Source organism: Macaca fascicularis, chromosome 15 (genome assembly GCF_037993035.2).
Source record: "Macaca fascicularis isolate 582-1 chromosome 15, T2T-MFA8v1.1".
NCBI classification, from domain to species: Eukaryota; Metazoa; Chordata; class Mammalia; order Primates; family Cercopithecidae; genus Macaca; species Macaca fascicularis.
This window is the reverse complement of record NC_088389.1, coordinates 107,153,034-107,177,675: the sequence shown is the minus strand read 5'-3', so window position 1 is coordinate 107,177,675 and position 24,642 is coordinate 107,153,034. Positions and strand designations below refer to the sequence as shown.

Sequence of the window (24,642 nt, the reverse complement as noted above, 5' to 3'; positions counted from 1 at the left end):
CATGCTCTCTCTCCCAAAGGCATACCAGGGACACACCAGCTGACAGCCTGGGGGAAGAACCCACTCGCACCCTTTCTGCCTATTGACTTTGCAGGAAAGATGAAATATACCTCAGTCTATGCCACAAAGTGGAAAACCGTAAATTCGTCAGGAGGAAAAGAAAGGATCCAAGAAGGCTTCCTCAATTACAATTGACCTGAATCTTGAAAATGGGTAAGATTTAGATATTAGAAAATAGGAGAGAAATGCATTTCCGACTTCTTGGCTTGCTCAGTTAGGGGAAACCTGAAGCAAAGGAAGCCTGCGAGGAAGAGGAGATTGTGATAGCAATGAAAAGCAGTTTTAAAAATAAGAGGAAGGTGAGTAAGAGATAACAGCTGTTTGCCACTTAGGTTCCGAAACCCTAAGGACGTCCTTCTCCACTCTATTATGACACGAAATCTGTTTCTCAATATGGTGAGCCACGATGAGTAAATTTGTAAGCACGTCTGTGCAAACAAGGGCAAGTTTCAGTAATGAAAACAGTAATGATAAATGGGGTCACTGTCACTCATACACGCAAACAGAATGATTTAAATGATCTCACAGAAACAAGCCCACCTGAGAAGTAGGATGCAGAAAGTTCTCCAAAGGAGGAGCCACAGCAGTGGCTCCAGGGCCAGCTCTGCCCTCCCCTGGGATGATCCCTCTTGTGTATAATGAGGTTTGCCTGGTAATTGTGCAAAGGCTAAAACTGTCCCCCAAAAATAAGGAAATGGAGAAGAGCCAAGACATTCTGGAAACTTTTTTTTTTTTTTTGTGAAAAGTATATATACACACACACACACACAAGAATAAAGGCCAAAGCTGTTCTCATCTGATCTCTCTTTAAACACAAAATGCGCTGGGCATAATGGCTCACGCTTGTAATCCTAACGTTTTGGTAGGCCGAGGTGCTGCGGATTACTTCAGCTCAGGAGTCTGAGATCAGCCTGGGCAACATGGTGAAACCCTGTCTCTACCAAAGATACAAAAATGAGCCAGGCGTGGTGCATACCTGTGGTCCCAGCTACTTGGGAGTCTGAGGTGGGAAGACCATTGGAACCTGGGAAGTCGAGGCTGCAGTGAGCTATGATTGCCCCACTGCACTCCAGGATGGGTGACAGAGCGAAGGGCTGTCTCAAAAAAATAAAAATAAACATGAAATGGTATCTTGAAAGGATGAAAGAACACCCAATACCTGGCCTGGGCGAATCCTTTTCCCAAGAACCTGGAGACGATACATTAATGGAACCAAAAAAGAAAAGGAGAAGGATGAAATGAGGGCAACCAGCAGGGCAGACCTGATACACAAGAATGATCCTGCTAAGGGCTCCCCGTTCTCAGGCCCATCTCTTTTCTCCATCATGTTTGGCCACCATAGCGGGGCCCATGGCAAATCAGCAGGGCTTGCATATTCTAGCTGCAGTTCAGTACCAAAGCAAGAATGAAAATGAGAAAATGTAGGGATTCAAAAAGGATTCTACAATCATATGCTCTCAAGACATTAGTATTTGTGTTTTCAACAGCAAAAAAGTCACCCCAAAACCTCTGCTGTTAGTTGCAGTGCTTTCTCAATACCAATATCCAACCTCTTTAAATTTAAAATGTATTGCTAGAAATACATATGTGGCTTTACCCATACAAATTTCATTAATTCTCTTGAAAGCCAAAGGAATGTCCATGATTGTATCGTATCCAAATGAAGACCATCCTAATGGTTAAGAAAAGCAACTAATAAACAAGATGTAGTATATCCATACAACAGATCAGTATTTGGTTTTAAGAAGGAATGAAATTCTGGCTCAGGGTACAACATGAATGAATCCGGGAGGCATTATGCTAACTCAAATGTGAGACGCAACAGAACAGATATGCTATTGCGTCTGGAATTTATTCCTCCCGGGGGGTTCTGGATCTCACTGACCAAGAATGAAGCCGCCGACCCTCCCGGTGAGAGTTAAAGATGGTGTGTCCGGAATTTGTTCCTCCACACGTTCAAATGTGTCCCGAGTTTCTTCCTTCCAGTAGGTTCGTGGTCTCCCTGACCTGTCAGGAGTGAAGCCGCAGACCTTCGCAGTGAGTGTTAACAGCTCTCAAAGGTGGCCTGTCCGGAGTTATCTGTTCCTCCGGTGGGTTCGTGGTCTCGCTGACTTCAGGAATGAAGCCGCAGACCCTCGTCAATGAGTATTACAGCTCATAAAGGTATGGAGGACCCAAAGAGTGAGCACCAACAAGACGTTCTGTGAAAACCCAAAAGAACCACGCTTCCACAACTTCGAAGGGCACTAAACCCGGTTGGTGCTGCTGGCTGGACTGGCCAGCTTGTATTCCTTTGTCCCTGCTCACATCCTGCTGATTGGTCCATTTTACAGAGCGCTGATTGGTCCACTTTACAGAGCGCTGATTGGTCCACTTTACAGAGCGCTGATTGGTCCATTTTACAGAACGTTGATTGGTCCATTTTACAGAGTGCTGATTGGTGCATTTACAATCCTTTAACTAGACACAAAAATTCTTCAAGTCCCCACCGGACTCAGAAGCCCAGCTGGCTTCACCTGTCACTATGATTCTACTTACAGAGGTACCTAGAGTAGTAAAATGTGCAGAGGCAGAAAGTAGCGTGGTGGTTTCCAGGGCTGGGGGAGGGAAGAATGGGGAGCTAATGTTTCCATGAGAACAGAGCTTCTGTTTGGGATAATGAAAAGTTCTAGGAATGGATAGTGTGAGATGGCTGCACAACAGTGCGCATATGCTTAATGCACTGAATTTCCTCAGATTTAACCTTGGGAGTTTTCAACCTCTTTGTTATGATTTTAAGAGATGCAGCTGGCTTAGTATGTGACTAGATGCACCTTCAGAGCAGGCAAGTGAATGAGATGAAGAATGTTACATGGAAGAGGCTTTTTTTTTTTTTTTTTTTTTTTGGAGACAGAGTCTCACTCTGTCGCCCAGGCTAGAGTGCAATGGCATGATCTAGGCCCACTGCAACCTCTGCCTCCCAGGTTCAAGCAATTCTCCTGCCTCAGCCTCCTGAGTAGCTGGGATCACAAGCACGCACCACCAGGCCCAGGTAATTTTTGTATTTTTAATAGAGATGGGGGTTTCACCATGTTGACCAGGCTGGTCTCAAACTCCTGACCTCGTGATCCCCCCACCTCGGCCTCCCAAAGTGCTGGGATTACAGGTGTGAGCCACCGCTCCCGCCCCAGAAGAGGCTTTTTAAAATTAACTTAAGAGGCTGGGCACAGTGGCTCATGCCTGTAATCCCAGCACTTTGGAAGGCCAAGGTGGGCAGATCACGTGAGGCAAGGATTTCGAGACCAGCCCGGCCAACATGGTGAAACCCTGTCTCTACTAAAAATACAAAAATTAGCCAGGTGTAGTGGTGCACACCTGCAGTCTCAGCTACTCGGGACGCTGAGGCATGAGACTCGCTTGAACCTGGGAGGCAGAAGTTTCAGTGAGCTAAGATTGCACCACTACACTCCAGCCTGGTGACAGAGTAAGACTCTGTCTCAGTAAATAATAAAAAAAAAAATTAACTTAAGAGAAGACAGTGAAGAAAAATATATTAGCATATAGGTAGGTATGACCTCAGGTTGTCTGAAAAAAAAAAATAACCTTTTTGAGTTTAGTGTCATGAAAGTTTAGAGACAAAAGAACAAAGGTTGTCCAACTTTCTCCAAAAGGTCAGTGTGTTTCCGACTGCCTATGCACCTTTACTGTTACCCAATTTGCTTAAAGTCTAAGTAACAGCGAAACTCACTTTTACATGATAAAAACCTGTCCTCTCAGGCAGGAGACTTCATTTGCAGAGGCTGACTTTGATGGGCTTGTGCAGAAATATCTATACATATATACATACAAAAAACAGTTTTTTTTTTAATAGCAATCTTCAACCTCATTATCACTGCAGACCAAAAATGAGAATAAAAGATCTCATTGTCTACTTTGAAATTCCACACTAAAGAGTAATGGACTTTTTTCTTTTTCTCAAATCTAAAAGTAGGTAGTTTATAATACCAAATAGAACACCACAGTTTTATGGAAACAAAATTTTAGACTGGAAAATTAAAGTTCATGTTGTCCCCTCTTAAAGATGAGGTGGCCCTGGGTTTTTGGCCCTGAGGTCACCCATCCTGTGTGTCACATGGGCCACACGTCTTGGGTTTTCTAAACAGTCCCAATTTCAAGTACGTGAGGCTCCTAAATGGCTTGGTCTCAGAAATGCTAGTTCCCAAATTCTAGATTCCTTGTTTTTAGAGGTAGCTCTCAAATCTGGATTTTCAGTTTGCTAAATGTGACTGTCAGAGTAAGTATCCTTATTCCAGATGACAAAATAGAAGGCTAACCATTAGCAAAAATGAAAAGCACTCTCTGCCCAATTTCCTCTACATGTTCAAAATCCAGCTCAACCCCTTCCCATGGTCCTTTCCCAAACCACAATGATTGCCCCTCTTTGAAATCCAACATCATTCACTGTTGGAGGCCACAGAGCAAAACAGAAGTGTGAAGTCAAACAGAAGTGAAGACATAGCCCATGCTACTTCCTAAATGCATGGTTTCCGCAAGTTGCTTAACCTCTCTGAGCCTTAGTTTCCTTATCTGAAAAATGAAGATATCGTAATGACCCATCTCATTTGGTCAGTGATGCTTAAGTAACCTGCAAAGTGCCAAGCACAGTGACCGGTACACACAGCAGATGCTCAATAAACAGGAATTATCGTCGTCTCTCCCTTCAGCACTGAATCCCACATCACTCTGTCTCTGTGAACCTATCCATGTGGGTGCTTTGGAGTGGCCTCTGTCGAGTCTTAGGCTTGTCTCACACCCCTTTACCCACACTATTCCTTGGGTCTATTCAATTAGCATGAACTCAAAAAGTAAAAAAAAAAAAAAACAACAAATGTCCAAATATTACAAAATCCACTTCCTTTCTCCCAAAAAATGTAGGGCAGCATCTTGGATGCTTTGTGTTAAGTATGCCTTAATAGCTCATAGTCTTTTCCAGAGAAGGAAATGAAAGTTCAGTACTTACAGGTTCTAAATTATTGTCTGGGAGCCTAACATGATTTTAGATACTCTAAAATGTGTATCTAAAGATAAACCCAGGCCTGACGCAGTGGCTCAGGCCTGTAATCCCAGCACTTTGTGAGGCTGAGGTGGGAGTGTCACCTGAGGTCAGGAGTTCAAGACTAGCCTGGCCAACATGGCGAAACCTCGTCTCTACTAAAAGGACAAAAATAAGCCAGGCATGGTGGTTTGCACCTGTAGTCCTAGCTACATGGGAGGCTGAGGCAGGAGAATCGCTTGAACCTCAGAGGCAGAGGTTGCGGTGAGCAGAGATCACGCCATTGCACTCCAGCCTGGGAGGCAGAGCAAGACTCTGTCTCAAAACAAACAAACAAACAAAACCATAAAAAGAAACCCAGAAAACTACCTGCTTCAAACTGTACTGGGTGGTACTTTCATCCTGTCTTTGGGATTGATCTTCACCTTTCTGGACTTTGGTCTCCTGACCTGCACAAAGAAGCAGCTGGACTCATATAGGAGGTCCCCAATTCCTAAGTGATAAAGCACTTTGCTGTTCCTTAGCAGATGCGTGATGGGGGCGGGGGGCAACTATAAGGCAAAATACTACTATGTACTGTATTTCCCCGAGTCTGAGAACATTTTTTCCCTTACACTGATATTTTTCAAAATTGATACCCACTGACACAAAGTATGCTCATTACTGTGGTGGTGGTGGTTTTTTTTTTTTTTTTTTTTTTTTTTACTTCCTTTAGAGATGATTAGAGATGATTATCAAATGGATGGTGCTTTTACAAAGTTATCTCAGAATTTAGGAAACTGTTAATAATAAGCAAATACTTTGCCAAGCATTTTACATACCTTTTCTTATTTAATTCTCACAACCACCCTGTCAGTAGCTATTTTTATTCTCACTTACCAGGTAAAGAAACTCAGGCTTTCACTGCTCTGAATATGGTCATTTACTCCAGTTTACTGGGATTAAGAGGTGAGGCGAGGGCTCAGCCCAGGGCTGACTCCCCGGGGAACAAAGAGAACAGAGCATAGTCTCTCTTTCTGGCCAAGAACAACACTGGATCCGGTTATTAACAGCTTCTAATTATACCTTGCCCTGCCTCCTAACCTTTCAAGGAGCTCGGAAATCTCCCAAATCTTCCTGCGGATATGAATGTTACAAACTCTCTTTTTGAAGGCTTCAGTGCTAAGACACATCAGAGCAACCTCTTCAACAGAGTCGCCTCAGGGACTTATTTGTGATCTAAGCTGTGACTGTGTCTTTAAACAGCTTCATAAACCTGAGCGGCAATCTTTATTCTCCATTTCACATCATCTAAATGATATTGTGGTACAGTTATTGAATTTGAAATTAGCACTAAAGCCAAGAACGAAGTAATGCTCATTGTAATGACATGAAAAGAGGTATGTGAGATGATGTGGTATTCAGAGATGAGCTGCACCTCAGCACGTTCAGAGAAGGCCGGGCGTGGTGGCACGCACCTGTAATCCCAGCTACTCAAGAGGCTGAGGCAGGAGAACCTCTTGAACCGAGATCGCGCCACTGCACTCCAGCCTGGGCGACAGAGTGAGACTCCGTCTGAAAACGAACAAACAAGCAAACAAAAAAAACAGCCTCCAGATAAATATATTATAAACACGCACTGGAAGAACTGTGAGAAGCACACACCCAAAGCTATTCAGTGAGGATCTTCCTTTTTCAGAGAGAGGATGTTTATTCAAACACTGCTGAAATGTTTGCATTTGTTATGTTCACTTCAGTAATTTTCTTTAAAAATTGCCAACTGGGATAAAGTGGTGACAGTTCTCCAAAATAAGCTCCAATTAAATATATTTGCAAAGCATATAATTTCCCAAAAACAAAAATCCATTGACAATCTCACTTCACTGACACATCCTCTGTGTTCACGTTCCCCGTTCTCTTCTGGTACTTACCTTTGCACAATACACTCATATTTTTGCTCAGATGTAATAGCAGCAGGGATTTCAGTTTCTATTCTTTTTCGATTACTGGCTATCAAAGTATCTTCATTTGTTTTTGTCACAATTAGTTCGTCTTCTGGTTGGATATTAAGGGTATTTCCAAATTACACTGTTATAAACATGAACTATGAATAGCTTTGTATATTCATAGCTTTGTTTTCTCTTTGCTTTTAAAGGATTTCCTTGGAATTCCTAGGAGTAAGGATTTTAGGTCACTACTTGTAAGTTTCTATGCCTCTTGTCTGCCTTCCAAATAAACCATACTTATACTGTCCCTGGTAACATCTGGATACCATTTGCTCTAAATTTACTATACATTTTAATTACATATAATGTTAAATGACTGCATATATACTGTATAATTATTTTTGCCGATATTGCAACTATAAAATGGTACATCATCAAGGTTTCATTTTGTGATTTGATTACCAGTGGCTGAATCTTTTCTTTTCTTTCCTTTCTTTTTCTGAGACAGGGTATCACTCTGTTACCCAGGCTAGAGTGCAGTGGCATAACCAAAGCTTACTATTATTATAGTCTTGATTTCCCAGGTTCAAAGCGATCCTTCTACCTCAGCCTCCTGAATAGCTGGGAGTACAGGCACAGGCCACCATGCCTGGCTAATTTTTGTACTTTTTGTAGAGGCAAGGTCTTGCACTGTTGCCCAGGCTGGTCTTGAACTCCTGGGCTCGAGTGATCCACCTTGGCCTCCCAAAGTGCTGGGATGATAGGTGTGAGCCACTGTGCCCAGTCCTGAATATTTTCTTTTGGGTTTGTTTACATCTGAGATGCAGACAAGTACAGTGGCAATGATTTCAGCTCTCCAGCCTGCCCACCCCAGCAGGAGACCTGGGAGTTACCATTTCCCAACCCAAACTTCAGCAAATACTTAGCCTCTCCTAGCTTCAGTGTTTTCATTGTTTTTTAAAAAAAATTAACTTTAAACAATTTCATTGGGGAAATGATCATATATACCTTAGAGTTTTTATAAAAAGTAAGTGAGCTAACTTGTAACATGTTTATACTGTATTTGACAAATAATGAGCCCTTAATATTGGCAATGTATTATTATTCATTATTTTCCCTTTTCTGACTTTTGTTCAAATCTGAGCTCATGTCTAAGGGTAACTTTTTCAGACTTCAGAAATGAAAATCCGTATTTCAGGTTTACTAACAAATACTTCAATACACTCAACTCAATTCCATACTGAGAATATATTACACAAAACAGATTCCTAGGCTCTGGGGAGAAAAATACTCCCCATAAATAACACGTACTCCCTGCTCTCCAGGAATTCACATAGTGGTTATTTGCTGAGATTTCTGGGGGAAATTATAGGCTTGGTCAATATAGTTACAAACTATTTTTAGAACAATGCATCCATTGTAGAGCTGAAAGAAACTTTAGGAAGCATCTAGTGTTGCTGGAAACAGCAGCTCTGGGAGCAATTACTAGGTCTTCAGGATAGGGGTGGAGTCTGTGGTCCCATAAATTACAAGAAACAAAGGCATAAAGACAGACAAGTGTGGCAGGGCACGGTGGCTCACACCTGTAATCCCAGCACTTTAGGAGGCCAAGGTGGGCAAATCATCTGAGGTCAGGAGTTCTAGACCACCCTGGCCAACATGGTGAAACCCCGTCTCTACTAAAAACACAAAAATTAGCCAGCCACGGTGGTGGGCGCCTGTAATCCCAGCTACTCTGAAGGATGAGGCAGGGGAATTGCTTGAATCCGGGAGGCGGAAGTTGCAGTGAGCTGAGATCATGCCATTGCACTCCAGCCTGGGCGACAGAGCGAGACTCCATCTCAAAGAGAGAAAAAGAAAAGACAAGACAAGATTCTCTGCTGCTGGTTTGGCTCCTTATTTCTTAGCCCTTAAGACAGTCATGTCTGCTGTAAATATTTAAAGACAGACATGGTATTCAGCATTTCTCAAACTTACATGACAAAGAAAACTTAAGAGCATATTGTAAGTCCATAACAAAAAAGTCCATCTAGCCCCAAGTTGCATCCTCCTCTGTAACTCAGGAAAAAGCTGAGGCCCTGGGGCATAAGTGGCTTTTCTAAGGGTCAAGATCTAGTGGAAAGCTGCCTTTAACCAGAGCCTGCAGCTTCACCCTTGTGGGTATGTTTCCTTCACGCTCTGCTGCAGTCCCTTCACTCAATTCTACTTTTTTGGGAGGGAGGGGCACCCACAGAACCCCAAAAGAGACATCTGACATTTCTCTGTGGTGTCAGTCACACATTCTCTTTTCTCATTTCCTTTTTTTCTTTGAGACAAAGTCTCGCTCTGTTGCCCAGGCTGGAATACAGAGGCGCGATCTTGACTCACTGCATCCTCCGCCTCCCAGGTTCGGGTTCAAGTGATTCTCCCACCTCAGCCTCCTGAGTAGCTGGAATTACAGGCAAATGCCACCACACCCAGCTATTTTTGTTTTATTTTTAGCAGGGACAAGGTTTCATCATGTTGGCCAGGCTGGTCTTGAACTCCTGACCTCAAGTGAGCTGCCAGCCTCAGTCTGCCAAAGTGCTGGCATTACAGGCGTGAGCCACCATGCCCAGCCCCTGGTCCATTTTTAGAAAATATTTACGGGAGGCTGATGTGGGAGTCAGCTGAGCTGACTCGGGGGAGGCTGCAGTGAGCCGTGATCGTGCCACTGCACTCCAGCCTGGGCAACAAAGTGAGACCGGTCTCAAAAAAAAAAAAAGGGAAAAAAAAAAATTTACATCTTATTTTGACCCAAAATAATATTACCGAGCATGACCAATCTACCTCATAGTGCTAACTTCTGATATGCTGCAAAATCATATCTACCATCAAAAACTGGTCTCTTTCCTAATAGGAGAATACAGCACAGAGGACATGCCTCAAAATGGTCAGAAATGTCTTTGGAAAACACTTATGTTAAAGGTACTAATTTCCACTTATACATTTTTTTTTTTTACATCCTGTATTTTTATAGCCATGCCTCTTATTTTCAGGGAACTCATAAGTTTTCTGACACAAGTAATCAACAACAAAATTGGTGGGTTGTCTATTACTGACTTGAAAAACACTTCTGCGTAGCAGTGAGACATACATGCATGGGTTTTTATCTATACCCTGGGGTTTGTGGAAGTTAAGCGCCCTAGGCAGGGGCACATTCCTGGGATGGCCATACTCCAGCAGCAGATATAGCGTGTGCTTCAGGCTTTTTAATTGCAAACCAGAGGTTTTGTTAATTAGCATAAGTAGTGTGAGAACCAGATCCTCCTAGGTGAATACAAGGACTGGGTTAGTTAGCATAACAGATGTGAGAAATGTGTAGACAACGGATGAGATCAGGAGGCTCCACCTATATGAAAGGATTAGGGATATTTCAGAGGCAAGTTCTACATTTACATGAAGAGGACAAACAAGCCTGGCCAGCCCCAAAGTCTGGGATAGTGTCCTAAGCGCATTCCTGGGTCCAGCTGCTGATTTCAGGAAATTCTTGATTACTTGACCCCTGCTGAATCCTGCACCAACCAGAAGACTACTGCAAATTCTACATTAAGTGGCTTCTTTAAAAAAAAATTAATTTTTAATTGACAAATAATAATTGTGTATATTTATGGGGGATAATGTGATATTTTGATATATGTATACATTATGGAATGATAAAATATACACATTTCAAGAGAAACAAGACATGTATACAACATATTTATCACTCTTCAGTTTGAGCACTTTTTTTTTTGAGACAGGGTCTCGCTCTGTCACCCAGGCTTGAATGTAGTGGCCCAATCACGGTTCACCACAGCCTCGACTCCTGGGCTCAAGCAGTCCTCCCACCTCAGCCTCCTGAGTAGCTGGGACTACAGACACACACCACCACACCCAGCTAATTTCTGTATTTTTATGTAGAGATGGAGTTTTACCATGTTGCCCAGGCTGGTCTCGAACTCCTGGGCTCAAGCGATCTGCCTGCCTTGGCCTCCCAGAGTGCTGAAATTACGGGCATGAGCTACCACACCCAGCCTGAGCAATTACTTTTAATCCAGCAGTAATTTTCTTTTCCACTGGATAAACTGGAGTGGTATATCATGAGAAAGAGGCTGTTTTAAAGTTCACTAGCCAGCGAGTTCTCAGACTACTATATAAATATATGTATATATTTCATTTACATTATATACATGGCATATCTATATAGTTACATTTACACTTGACTTAGAGTCAAAGTCATATACACATACCCAGGACTTTGATTCAAAGTTTTTCATGACAAGCATGTAAAATTTCTTAGTATAGACCCTAAGAGTATCCTTAATATGTTTATTTAAAAATTATATGTGTATACTACTGTTCCTGGGGGGTCCTTCCTCCCAGAGCTCCCAAGATGGTGGGGGGTGCTTCCAAAATGGCGGCAAGTCTTGTGTTCTCTGACCTGGGGTTCTTGGCCTCACGGATTCCAAGGAATGGAATCTTGGGCCATGTGGTGAGTGTTATAGCTCTATTAGAAGCTGTGGGTCATGGAAGAGAACTGTGGAACCCAGTGACTAGTGTTCAGCTCGATTAGGACGAACCCAGGCACTTAGCCGTGCAGGAACAATGGCAAGCTTTAGGCCAATTAGGAGTGGCAATGGGTGCCTCCCTGGATCAGGAGCACAGCGGACACCCTGTCGGATCTGGAAGGATGGAAGTCAGCGGCGCATCTACGATGGCAGCAAACAGCAGTGGTGGATGGCGAGTGAAAGTTCAGCTCAAGCCGTAACACGGACCAGAAGAGAGTGCAATTGCAAGATAATAGAGTGAAAACAGAGCTCCCACACAAAGGGAGGGGGCCCAAAGAGGGTAGCCGGCTCAAATGCCTGGGTTTATATCCCAATCATTGTCCCTCCTGCTATGCTCTCAGGAGATAGATGACTGGCTACTTCTTTACCTCCTGTTTTTGCCTAATTAGCATTTTAGCAAGTTTTCTTTCCTACCTGATTGGTCGGGTGTGAGCTAAGTCACAAGCCCCGTGTTTAAAGATGGATGCGGTCACCTTCCCAGCTAGGCTTAGGGATTCTTAGTGGGCCTAGGAAATCCAGCTAGACCTGTCTCTCACTACTGTACTAATAAATTACATGTATCATAATACAAAAACTTGGAAGATGCAATAAAACCTATTACTTCAATTACAGTAGTGCATTCCTGGTTCTGCTACCTAAATCTTGACACTTAGTTTCCTCCGTCCACCAATCACATAGGTTTTTGGTGAAATTCACCCAGTGGGTTTCAATCAATTGTAAAGACTAATAAAAATAGTCTGCAGGTACCCTATAAAATTAACAAATGGATTAAAAACTCATTGATACTTTTCACTTAAAGTAGTTACACAATTCTATTTCCCAGTTTTTAATTTTTTTTTCCTTTGAGAGCTTTGGTAACTCACAAATGTACAATATTTTTTGGCAATATGTTCACATTACAATGAAAACATCTCCACATAGCCACTTCCCAAATGCCTCTCGGTAGCAGAAATTTATTTTGAAAAGTAATTCACTGTAAGACCCTCACGTTTACCTTGGATTTTTCCCTTCTCCCCAAAATATCTGACTACTGATAGGTATAGCAAAGTTGGAAAGAGGCAACACATTTGAAACCCCATCTTTCTGCTAAAGAGAGATGCAGACACCTGTAAGCTCAACCACTCTTACACATCTGGCAACAAGAGAACTAGGAATGCTCTGATGGGTGCAAAGGATGGCCCTGCTCCCTCCCCAGGGCATGGCAAAGGATGACAAAGCTTCTACAGACTAAAGCAATGATTCTTTCTCATGCCATGACATATATACCAAAAGGCAACCACTGAACTTCAGTTTCAGCTGTCTTGGCTGAAGGGAGAGGGCTGAGAGAAATGCAGTATCTCAGTATACCTATCACCGGCTCAGGGACAAGTCTAGGTTGAGAGATGCTCTAATTTAAAGGCTTTGTGTTTCTAAAGTTAAACAACTCGATGACACCCTATAGCTCCTAACTTGCAACATCTCGCAGTATGCTTGATAGCCAGGTGAGCAGGGCTCCAGCTAGGCAAGGAATCCCTGTCTCCTATCCACCTTAGATTAAGGAATCACATTCACCATACAGGACACAGGACTGAAGGAGGATCCGCACGCGGTGGCTCACACCTATAATCCCAGCACTTCGGGAGGCCCAGGCAGGTGGATCACCTGAGGTGAGGAGTTCGAGACCAGCCTGGTCAACATGGTGAAACCCTGTCTCTACTAAAAACACAAAAATTAGCCAGGCACAGTGGCACGCGCCTGTAATCCCAGCTACTCAGGAGGCTGAGACAGGACAATCGCTTGAACCTGAGAAGCGGAGGTTGCAATGAGCTGAGATTGTGCCACTGCACTCCAGCCTGGGCAACAGAGCAAGACTGTCTCAAAAAAAAAAAAAACAAACAAAAAAAACAACTGAAGGAGGGCCCACTGGCACTCCTGACCTTAAATGCTTATAAAATTGTAAATAGAAGTTCTTACACTTCCTTTCAACACCCCCAAAGGACTGTCATTCGCTTCCTGCTCTGGATACCAATATGATCTCAACCTTGTTTTCTGTCCTGCACAATTGGTCTTAGCCTTATTTTCTGTCCCACACAACTGACAAATGCTGTAAACTCCAGGCAGCAGGGACTGGAGCTCAACACAGCAGAGTGGCTTTAACTGGACTCAGGGCCACTCAACAGGCAAGTAGCTCTCAATCTGGTTTGTACACTGGAACCGCAAGGGAGCTTTCAAAAAGGACCAATAACTGAGTCCCCCTACCAGATATTTGATGGAATTGGTATAGAGTTTGACCTGGGTGTCAGATTGTTTTAAAAGCTCCACAGGTGTTCCTAGTGTATAGCCAACACTGAGAACCATGACGTGGGACATGAACCTGCATGGTGTGGAAGGGGGTTGAAAAGGTCCCTCCCCTCCAGGACCGTCACCCCTAGTGGCTTTGATGCCCATCAGAAGATCAGCTGAGGCGGTGGCTCACGCCTGTAATCCCAGCACTTTGGGAGGCCAAGGCGGGCGGATAATGAGGTCAGGAGATCGAGACCATCCTGGCTAACACGGTGAAACCCTGTCTCTACTAAAAATACAAAAAATTAGCCGGGCGTGGTGGCGGGCGCCTATAGTCCCAGCTACTCAGGAGGCTGAGGCAGGAGAATGACGTGAACCTGGGAGGCAGAGCTTGCAGTGAGCAGAGATCACACCAGTGCACTCCGGCCTGGGTGACAGAGCAAGACTCCATCTCAAAAAAAAAAAAAAAAAAAAAAAAGATCAACTGAGCATTTACTGCCTTTAGTTATCAAGCGTGTAAGGTCAAAGGTAGGAAGCAATTTGCAGAAAAAGCGGTGCAAGGCTATTTCAGGTGAACAGACAGGGCCAAGCTTCAAGGCAATCGTCATTCATAATACTTTCCAGGGAGCCAAACACAAAGCTTGGCACTAGAGAATGCTTACTAAATGCTGGTTGAAGAAATATCTGACTGCACACACAGACACACCCCAAACTCAGCCAATAGTTTTGCCACTTCCTTCAGAAAAAAGTCCTCACGATCCTGGTCCCAAAATCTAAAGCATCTTTATCCATCCTCTCCCTCCCTCCTTCCATCAGAGAACAATTTCTGCACTGTGTTCTCACCTTCTCTGAAAACTGGTCCTATCATTTATTTCACCCTCCTGCATCTTTAGGCTCTTCCTCTCTACCAGAAAATTCCCAGTAGTGGCCAGACACAGTGGATCATGCCTATAATCCCACACTTCGGGAAGCCAAGGTGGGCAGATTGCTTTAGCTCAGGAATTTGAGACCAGCCTGGACAACACAGACGGTGAGACCCATCTCTAGAAAAAAAATACAAAAATTAGCCAGCCATAGTGCTGTGCACCCTTGGTGCTACTTGAAGGCTGAGATGGGAGGATAGCATGAGCCCCAGGGGGTGGAGGTTGCAGTGAGCTAAGATTGTGCCACTGCACTCCAGCCTGGGCAACAGAAAGAGATCCTGCCAAAAACAAAACAAACAAACAAAATCCCAGTAGCATTAGAGCATGTTTAAATTTCTCCCATCTCAATCTGAAACAAAACAAAACAAAAACATCACAGACCCTTCATTTCCTCCCTGCCCCGCATGAATATCACACTTCTCAGTACCCTTAACAACAGGCCTCTCTTCTTCTACCAAATACAGTGATCAAACTCTATGGGCTCTATGGGTCCAGCCCTTTTCTCTTCTCATTCTACACCCTCTTTGGATGAGTGCTTTTTATGCAGTAATTACTTATATGCAACAGCTCCCAAACACGTATCTCCACCCCAGATCTCTTTCAGGAGTAGCAACTGTCTACTCCTTGTCTTTACTTGGATGTCTCACAAACAAAGCACACATCCAAAAAGGCATTATCTTCCCTCCCACACCTCGTGCCAACCCGCTCCTCCTCCCGTGTTCTCAATCATCATAATGGTTCCACCATCCCATCCTACTCAGTTGTTTATGCCAGAAACTTCTGAATCAACCTTGTTACCTCCCTCTCCATCAACCATCTCCAAATAATCACCGCCTTCTTGCTGATTTTCACTACAAACCCAATCTCACTCCATCTCAATCCCTCCCTGTCATTAAGCTTTATCCAGTGCTGCTACACCATCCCTGGGTGACTGCAAAAGCACTGTTTGTTCACATCCACCCTCCTCTTCCCCAGGGTGGCCACATGATCACACAGGCTGTGCCTGCACAAGTCTGGCTCAGGGGGCTAAAGCCTTTTGACCTGGCCCAGCTGGGACACAGTGCTGCATTTTTTCTAACTGGTCCACACAGAATAGAAGCCTTTCTTGCGTTTGCACAAAGACACCATACGTGCCAGCAGGACCTACCTCTCTAAACTATTCTCTACATAGCAAACAGCAATCATTTTACAAACTCAAATTAGGCCCGGCACGGTGGCTCACACCTGTAATCCCAGGACTTTGGGAGGCTGAGGCGATAGGATCTCTTGAGGTCAGGAGTTCAAGACCAGCCTGGCCAATATGCTGAAACCCCGTCTCTACTAAAAATACAAAAATTATCTGGGTGTGGTGACGCGCATCTTTAATTCCAGCTACTTGGGGCAGAGGTTGCCGTGAGCCGAGATTGCGCCACTGCACTCCAGTCTGGGTGACAGTGCAAGACTCCGTCTTAAAAAAAAACCAAAAAAAAACACCTCAAATCAGAGTCAGGCACAGCAGTGCTTGCCTGTAGTTGCAGCTACGAGGGAGGCTTAGGCAGGAGGATCACTTGAGCCCAGGAGTTTGACAGCAGTGTGCTATGATAGCCACCGCACTCCAGTCCAAGCAACATAGCAAGACTGTCTCAAAAACAACAACAAAAAATCTCATTGGAAATTGGAGAAAATGAACTGGAGGAATGTGGGCAACCCTACTGCCTGCTCTAACATGGAAATTTGAGAGGATATTTCATCATATCAGGGATCTGCCTAAGAACATTTCTAGGAAGAATGTAGAAGTGCTACCTGGCCTAGTACCTGCCTTTGAGAAAATGTGAGAGAGATGAACTAAAGAAGTATATTCAATATTTTTAGTAGAATCTAGAGAAAACATAAAGGAATCGGGGCTTGCCGGGTCTAAAATAAAACTACTTCTAGTCAGATATGGTAGCCCATGCCTGTAGTCTCAACTACTTGAGAGGCTGAAGTGGGAGGATCACTTGAGCCTAGGAGTTCAACTGAAGCGTGCTATGATCACAGCTGTGAATAGCCACTGCACTCCAACCTGGACAACAAAGTGAGACACTGTCTTCAACAGAAAAGAACAACCTCAAATCAAAAACCCTTTAGTGGCCAGTAGTCAGTAGTGTGCCTGTAGTCTCAGCTACTCAGGAGGCTGAGGTGGGAGGATCACCTAAGCCTGGGAGGCAGAGGCTGCAGTGAGCCAAGATCGTGCCACGGCATTCCAACCTGGGCAACAGAGTGAGACCCTGTCTGAAACAAACAAACAAAAAGTGGGTTTCCACTATGCTGACATTAAAGTCCAAAATCCTAAGAATGACCCAAGAGGCCTCATCCCCAGACATATTTTCCTCTTGATCTCAACTCTTTCAGCCTGTAAGTTTATCCCCTAATGTACTTCACTAACTCCTACTAATCTTTCAGCTTTTTAAAAAAAAATTTTATTTTTCACAAAAAAAAAAAAAAAAAAAGAGATGGGAGTCTCGCTATGTTGACCTGGCTGGTCTCGAACTCCTGGCCTCACGCGATTCTCCCATCTCAGCTTCCCAAAGTGCTGGGATCACAGGTATGAGCCACCATGCCTGCTCCCAGGCCTTATTTTAAATATCATTTTTTAAGCAGGCCTTCCCTGAACAGTCTCTCTCCCTTAAACCAGGTTAGGTCTCAGGGTCACATGCTCCCCTAACGCCCTGTGCTTTCCTAAGTACCCCTTAGGATTGTGATAGCCTGAGCCGGTGTGACTATGTGTTTGTCTCATAAGCTCATAAGCTCATAAAGGCAGGGACCCTCCATCTCGTTCACAGCTGTGGCCCAGGAGCGAGCAATGCCGGGCATCTAACAGATGCTCAGTAAATAGTTGTTCAATGAATGCCTGAATAAATAGGTTGCTCCAGTACCCATGACTCTAATGAACAAAAATTTGGCTACCTCTTTAGCAAAGGAAAAATCAATCACAGGAGGATTTCTTAGTAACATTATTGCATTGATGACCAAATACACGCAGACTTCTCATTGGAAACAGAAGAACAATCAAGGAAGCAGAAACTCCAGGTGCCTAGTGGCAGCAGTAACATTTCACGGTTTAGATTTGCATTTGTGATCACAACCCTACTGTAAGCTATAAATAAAGAGTTTCACCAGGGCTAGCTCACCGGGGGGGCGGGGGGGGGGAAACCAATGCAGTCACACTGGACCCTGTGCTTGGTTTAATGCTCTGTGGTCACCATGTTCAAATTCTTAATTTTTTTAACAAGGGGCCCCCAACTTATGTAGCCAGTCCTGAGTTTTACAAATTAGTTTGATTTCTGGAAGGGACCAGTGGATAGCTAATCCCCAGCTAAGGAGGCATCCTCTATAATCAAGGCTGTTTTTAACCTCCCTGAACACATGTAAGTCCTAATAAAGAGGGTTACATTTCTAGGACATGTTTTCTTCTGATATAAATTATACCATACATTATGTAGCGCTCCCTTTGAGAAAGTTGAGATTTTTTACATTACAGAGATACACAGCAGTCTTCGTTTTATTGCTGTTAGCTAAACAGAGGTTAATTTTTCTGAAAACTAAATTCTACGTAAAACTACCGTAGAATTCCTTGTTCATTTCCAACTTTTAAAACTTTATTAAATTTAACAAATGCACTGAACACTTGAAATTTCTTTGGAGATGGAAACTGGCAAGGCATGCTTCTCAGAGTAGGAAAAAGAAAAAAAAAAAAAGAAAAGAAACCGGCAGGACACATTGGCCATTCACAAAGAACACTGATTTAGTTATCTTTATGATAAAGACGTTTCAAAAACGTCAGACGTTTAAATCTACAAATAGCTTCTCTAGTCATGAAGAGTCTGAAGTTAATTGTTAAGCTTATAAATGTTTAGACCATCTCAGAAACGTTTAGACCATCTTAAATACAGGTTCATTTTGTTCCTCAACCAAAAATGACTTTGTTCTCCAGGGAACATTTGCCTATGTCTGGAGACATTTGGGGTCGTTTAACTGCAGGGAGGGTGCACTGGCATTTATTTGATAGGTAGAGGCCAGAGACACTGCTAAACATCTGCGATGCACAGGACAGCCCCCACAACAAAACTTATCTGGCCAAAAATGTCAAAAGTGTCACAACTGAGAAAGGCTGGTTTAAACTAATACATGGCATTTGCCTCAGATAGGAAACGTGACAGCACTAAGCCACAAATCCAGTGACAAAGCCAAGAATACAGACAGTCTCCACAAGAAACACATCTGGTTATATGAACAGTCATTTGGGAACTCCCTTTTTAAGACAGGGAGTTAGACATTTGACATACTGACCTGGAACCATGAATACATTTCTCATTAGAATAAATAAAAATAGTGACAAGAGTCCTTGGTTGGCTCTATTAAAAAAAATATATATATATATATATATATATATATATACAGTATAGCTGAAATACCACACACTTCATAGAAAACAGAATTTGACCATCGACATTTCCAGTAGTAATTTCTGTTTTCTATCACTTTCATTTCATGAAAAATATATAATATCTACATCATAGTTCAGAATTTTCCATTCCTCAGTGAATATAATCACCGTGTACATTAGCAGTTTTTAAGGCAGAACTTTGCAAACAGATGATGCATGAAACAAGTTTGATTTTATTCTTCGTGAGTTTTTTGTTTTAAGATGGAGTTTCACTCTGTCGTCCAGGCTTGAGTGTAGTGGCACAATCCCTGCTCATCCCAACCTCCACCTCCCGGGTTCAAGCGATTATCCTGCCTCAGCCTCCTGAGTAGCTGGGATTACAGGTGCCCACCATCACACCTGGCTGATTTTTGTTTTTGTAGAGATGGGGTTTTGCCATGTTGGTCAGGCTGGTCTCGAACTCCTGACCTCAAGTGATCCACCTGCCTTGACTTCCCAAAATGCTGGGATTACAGGTATGAGCCACCATGCCCAGCCTCTTTGTGTGTGGTCTGTTGTTTTTTTTGTTGTTTTTTTTGTTTGTTTTCCTTTTGAGACAGAGTCTCACTCTGTCACCCAGGCTGGAGTGCAGTGGCGCAATCTTGGTTCACTGCAACCTCCACCTCCCAGGTTCAAACAATTCTCTGTTTCAGCCTCCTGAGTAGCTGGGATTACAGGCGCCCAGCCACCATACCCAGCTAATTTTGGAATTTTTAGTAGAGACACGGTTTCACCATCTTGGCCAGGCTGGTCTTGAACTCCTGACCTCGTGATCCACCCTCCTCAGCCTCCCAAAGTGCTGGGGTTACAGGTGTGAGCCACTGCGCCTGGCCCTCTCTGTGTTTTAAAAAGGAAAAAATACGAGCCAATATTTAAAATCAGGCTTTACATTTTTTATTTTTAAGTAAAAGTTCTCAGCTATTCATGGAAAAAAAAAAAAAAAAAAGGAAGAGCTGCCTACACTGCATGGCTTCATGGGAATTCCTGCATGGATACTAGGTGGAAATGGTCACTATCCACCCAGATTTAGCAGGTTCCTCTGCAGTCACCTGGGCCCACTCAAGCACTCTCGTGCATTGCCTGTTTAGTCCACATGGATAAAGTGGATTTTGTGATCCCAGTTTTAGGGAAAAACGTTTTTCTTACGGTTAAGCAATTCGATCACAAATGGAAAAGGAGTAACTCCTTAAAAAGTGAGTGGAAGCATTGCTATCATTAATCAAGAATGAACTATAATTAATGAAGGACAGAATCTAGTACAAACTTGGGGCCAAGGCTAAGGAGGTCCTTTACAGGGCCAAGCTGAAGGACGGACAGAGGAGGTGGCAGTGACCGTCAAACCCTCGTCATGAAATGGAAAAAATATCAACCTCTCGGCCAATAAAACACTTTTTTAAAGTAAATTCACAGTTTGGTATATTGTATTCAAAACTAAAGGAGTTTGTCATTTCTAAGAAATCAGTTTCCCGATAGTACCATTTTAAAGGCCTGAAAAAAATTCCTTTAAGAAAAAGCAGGTATCTACACAGTCTGAGTTTTCCTCCCTGCCAGAACTGAAATCTGTTACCAAAGCCTCCAGCAGGGGGGCCTGCCTGGAATTGCCTAAGCTCCTAGCAGGTAATTTACACTGATCTTTAAAAACTATTAACCCCTCCTCCTCCCCTCTATAAAACAAACCGGCCTTTCAGAACAGCTCTGGAAGGGGGGCAGAATGCCAGACGAAGAGACAACTTCCAGACCACGTCTCTCACCTCCCACCCATCAAATTCAGCCCACAAAAAGCTGTGGCCGCATTCTCATCTCAAGGCACCATGGCTTTCTTTGAACACCATATATCCTCCCAATTGGCCTCTTGCCCCATTATGTGTAAAAAAACGACTCTCTTTTCTGCAGAAAGAAATAACAAGGCAAAGGGTGTACAGGGCAACGTTTATATGCATCTACAGCATGCCAGGTGCCTACAGAACCTACCTCGGCCTAGGCGGCCAGTGCCCCAGCCGGGATCTGCAAGCGCCCTCATCCACGCTGGGAGACGGGAAGAGGAGAGGGAGGCGTGACAGGCGAGGGTGCCTGTGCTGCGCAGAAAGCGCTGCCAGGAGAAAAGAAGCAGTGAGCAAGGGCTTCTTGCATTTCAAAAACCTAATAACCAAAACTTGTAGGAATCTGCCTGAGATACTTTAAAAGAAGAGGAAAGAGAAACCTAGGAGGGGGTAAAATGCGTTTAAGACCAATCACTTGTTTTCGTAATAGACACTGCGCGCGAGTTTCCTAGACTGCCGCGAGAAGAAAGAAAGCGAGGGAGCAGGAAAGGAGAGAGGCTTCGGAGCCCCTAAACTAACGTCTCTTTTTCTATTAGTAACAGTTTGCTCTAGGGCGTGTCATTTATTATCCTAGCGTTGGCCTCTTTATCAGTAAAGTAGGGGTGAAAGTGCCTCTAAGCCGGGCTGGGGTTAGGATTCAATGAAGTTAAATGAAGTTAAGCCCCTGGCACCCAAGGGATGGCAGCGAGTCTTTTCGTCCCCTGCCTATCCACGCCCGCAGCCAATCCCTCCGACGTCTAAGCCACACTGACCAGGGTCAAGAGGCTAGAAAGTGACTTTCGGGGGACACGGGGCATCGGCGTCCCAGCCCCACTGAGCGGACGGAAAATGAGGGTGGAAGGAGGACGCGCCGCTCCATCCCGGTACCGGGCGCACCCGGGTTCTGCTTCTTCCTGAGCGGCACAGCCCAGCCCGCCCGGGGCCAAGGGGTACTGGCTGAGAGCCGGCTCCCTCCCACCCATCCTTCTCTGCCCTCCCCCACCGCTGGACGGCCGAGCAGGGGAACACGATGGGGAGTCGGTTACCTGGAGTGGGCGCCTGGCCCCGGAGTCGCAGGAGGATGCGCTGCCGCTCCTGGTCCAGCAAGATCCTGCCCCGCGCCGCGCTTTAGACGCTCCGGAGCTGCGCCTGCAGCCCTCGCACCGGCGGGGCCCGCCCCGGGGCCGCCCCCAAAGGCCCCGCCTTTCTAGGCCCCGCCCATCACGTCCCCGCCTCGCCCACCTGCGCGGGCGCGGGGCTGGAGACTTGCTGTGGACTCGCGGTGCCCGCCTCGAGGCGAGGGCGCCCTCTGGGCACTGACGTGGTCTTGGAGGAGCGCTGCGGTCCCAGTGCTTCCTCGCTCCTCTTCCTCACTGTGCTCTGATTCGTAGAGCTATGTGTGTGAGCGGCGTCTTTTTAAATATTTTATGCCTCCCTTCCTCGAAAGCAGGAAACTCGAGAAATGCTGCCTTTTCTGATTTTAAATATGAAAATATGTTCTAGGAAAACAATATAATTAAATCCCAAGCTTCTTGATATGTAAAGTTTAGAGATAACCATGTAGGTGTTTCTTTTCTTTCCCCTAATGAACCTGGCTTCCTAAATTTAGCGTTTAAGAACTCATTACATTCATGTGTATTTCCACATAAAAATTAAGATCAAATTAAACTGGAACAATCCACCGTGCTGTGGAAAGTAGGATAAAACCTTCCCCGCCCTTATAGCACAGAGCTTTGAGTCAGTTATGAAAGTTGCCACAGTTCTCTTTGCAACAAGAGGAATACTGTATCTGTGTCTTCTTTCGTTGGATTTTTAGCTCCTAGAAAGCAGAACGAGGTCTTATTTGTTTCCATGTTGTTATAAAACAAAATTCTGGCCGGGCGCGGTGGCTCACGCCTGTAATCTCAGCACTTTGGGAGGCCGAGGCGGGCGGATCACGAGGTCAGGAGATGGAGACCATCCTGGCTAACACGGTGAAACCCCGTCTCTACTAAAAATACAAAAAATTAGCCGGGCGTGGCGGCGGGCGCCTGTAGTCCCAGCTACTCAGGAGGCTGAGGCAGGAGAATGGCGTGAACCCGGGAGGCGGAGCTTGCAGTGAGCCGAGATTGTGCCACTGCACTCCAGCCAAGGCGACAGAGCAAAACTCCGTCTCAAAAAAAAAAAAAAAGAAAAAATTCTAACTTGGAGGCCATTACACTGTGATATGTTTGACACCTGCCTAATTTGTCAACAAAAATTAACATAAGATGATGATGTAGGGGAAGAAAGACTTCCCCTCTACTCTCTGAGGGTTGGATAACTAAGTCTATGAAATAAATTGACAGCAGGTAGATTAACAAGAGAAAAAGTATGCAGATTTCTTGTAGGGGGTAGCACAGGAAAGAAAAATTAATATTCACTCTGCCTCCCCCAACAAAAACTGAAATTTTAGGAGCTTGTGTACCCTCTTCATTGGGGAGGGACAATTTAGGGGAGAGGAAATGATTTTGGGGAAAACTCCTGAACTCCTTCAATGGCTAGCTTTGTTTAATGTCTCATGAAATTTTTCACGAGCAATTCAAGCATAATTGTTAAGAGCAACTGAATTAGGTAAATGTAAATGGAATAAAAGTTTATAAATAAACTTAAAAAAATGATGTTTTATAAAATTTGTCTACTTAAAAACAATTTTAAAAATCTTTTTTGGTAACTTGAAATCTCGAACATATTAAATTAAGTAATAGATATTCATTAAATGTCTGAGTCGTTTGTAAGTTAAAATACTGACATATTAATTGCTAAACATAAGTTTAAAGTATAGCTGGGGCCAGGTGCAGTGGCTCATGCCTGTAATTCCAGCACTTTAGGAGGCCAAGGTGGGCAGATCACCTGAGGTCAGGAGTTCGAGACCCGCCAGGCCAACATACCAAAACCCCGTCTCTACTAAAAATACAAAAATTAGCCAGCCGTGGTGGCATGTGCCTGTAATCCCAGCGACTCGGAAGGCTGAGGCATGAGAATTGCTTGAACCCGGGAGGTGGAGGTTGCAGTGAGCCAAGATCGTGCCACTACAGTCTGGCCTGGGCAACAAAGCAAGGCTCCATCTCAAAAATAAATAAATTAATTAATTAAAGTATAGCCGGCTGTTTGCAATGGCTCACGCTTGTAATTCCAACATTTTAGGAAGCCAAGGTGTGAGTATCCCTTGAGCCTTGAGCCTGGGAGTTTGAGATCAGCCTGGGCAGCATAGCCAGACCTCACCTCTACAAAATAAAAATAGATAAATTAGCCAGGGGGGGTGGCCAAGCAATAGATTTATGAATTAACTTTTAGAATATATCTTGTTTGTCAGTTGGATACTGCCTGTATACCATAAGTATAATCCATTTTGTGTGTGTGTGTGCATGACAGGGTCTCACTCTGTTACTCAGGCTGGAGCACAGTGGTGCAATCACAGCTCAGTGCAGCCTCAACTTACCTCTGCTCAGGTAATTCTCCCACCTCAGCCTCCCAAGTAGCTGGGACTACAGATGTGTGCCACCACGCCCAGCTAATTTTTTGGTATTTTTTGTAGAGATGGGGTTTCGCCATGTTGCCCAGGCTGGTTTTGAACTCCCAGGCTCAAGCAATCCACCCACCTCAGTCTC

The 24,642-nt window shown here is 44.2% G+C and overlaps 1 protein-coding gene across 4 annotated transcripts in view; it reads right to left on the bottom strand.

The window, feature by feature from the left end:
* The window catches only part of GCNT1 (glucosaminyl (N-acetyl) transferase 1), a 42,175-nt gene extending 20,028 nt beyond the window's left edge, over positions 1-22,147 (bottom strand). For 2 of the 4 annotated variants that reach the window (XM_065530723.2, XM_005581957.5), the window contains exons 1-2: positions 22,060-22,147; positions 21,186-21,303 (exon numbers count right to left, since the gene is read on the bottom strand). The gene's annotated coding sequence lies outside the window, so the exon portion shown is untranslated. The remainder of the gene's footprint in view (positions 1-21,185; positions 21,304-22,059) is intronic. The other 2 variants (XM_045373095.3, XM_005581955.5) reach the window with 1 other exon arrangement.
* Between the last annotated feature and the right edge of the window lie 2,495 nt (positions 22,148-24,642).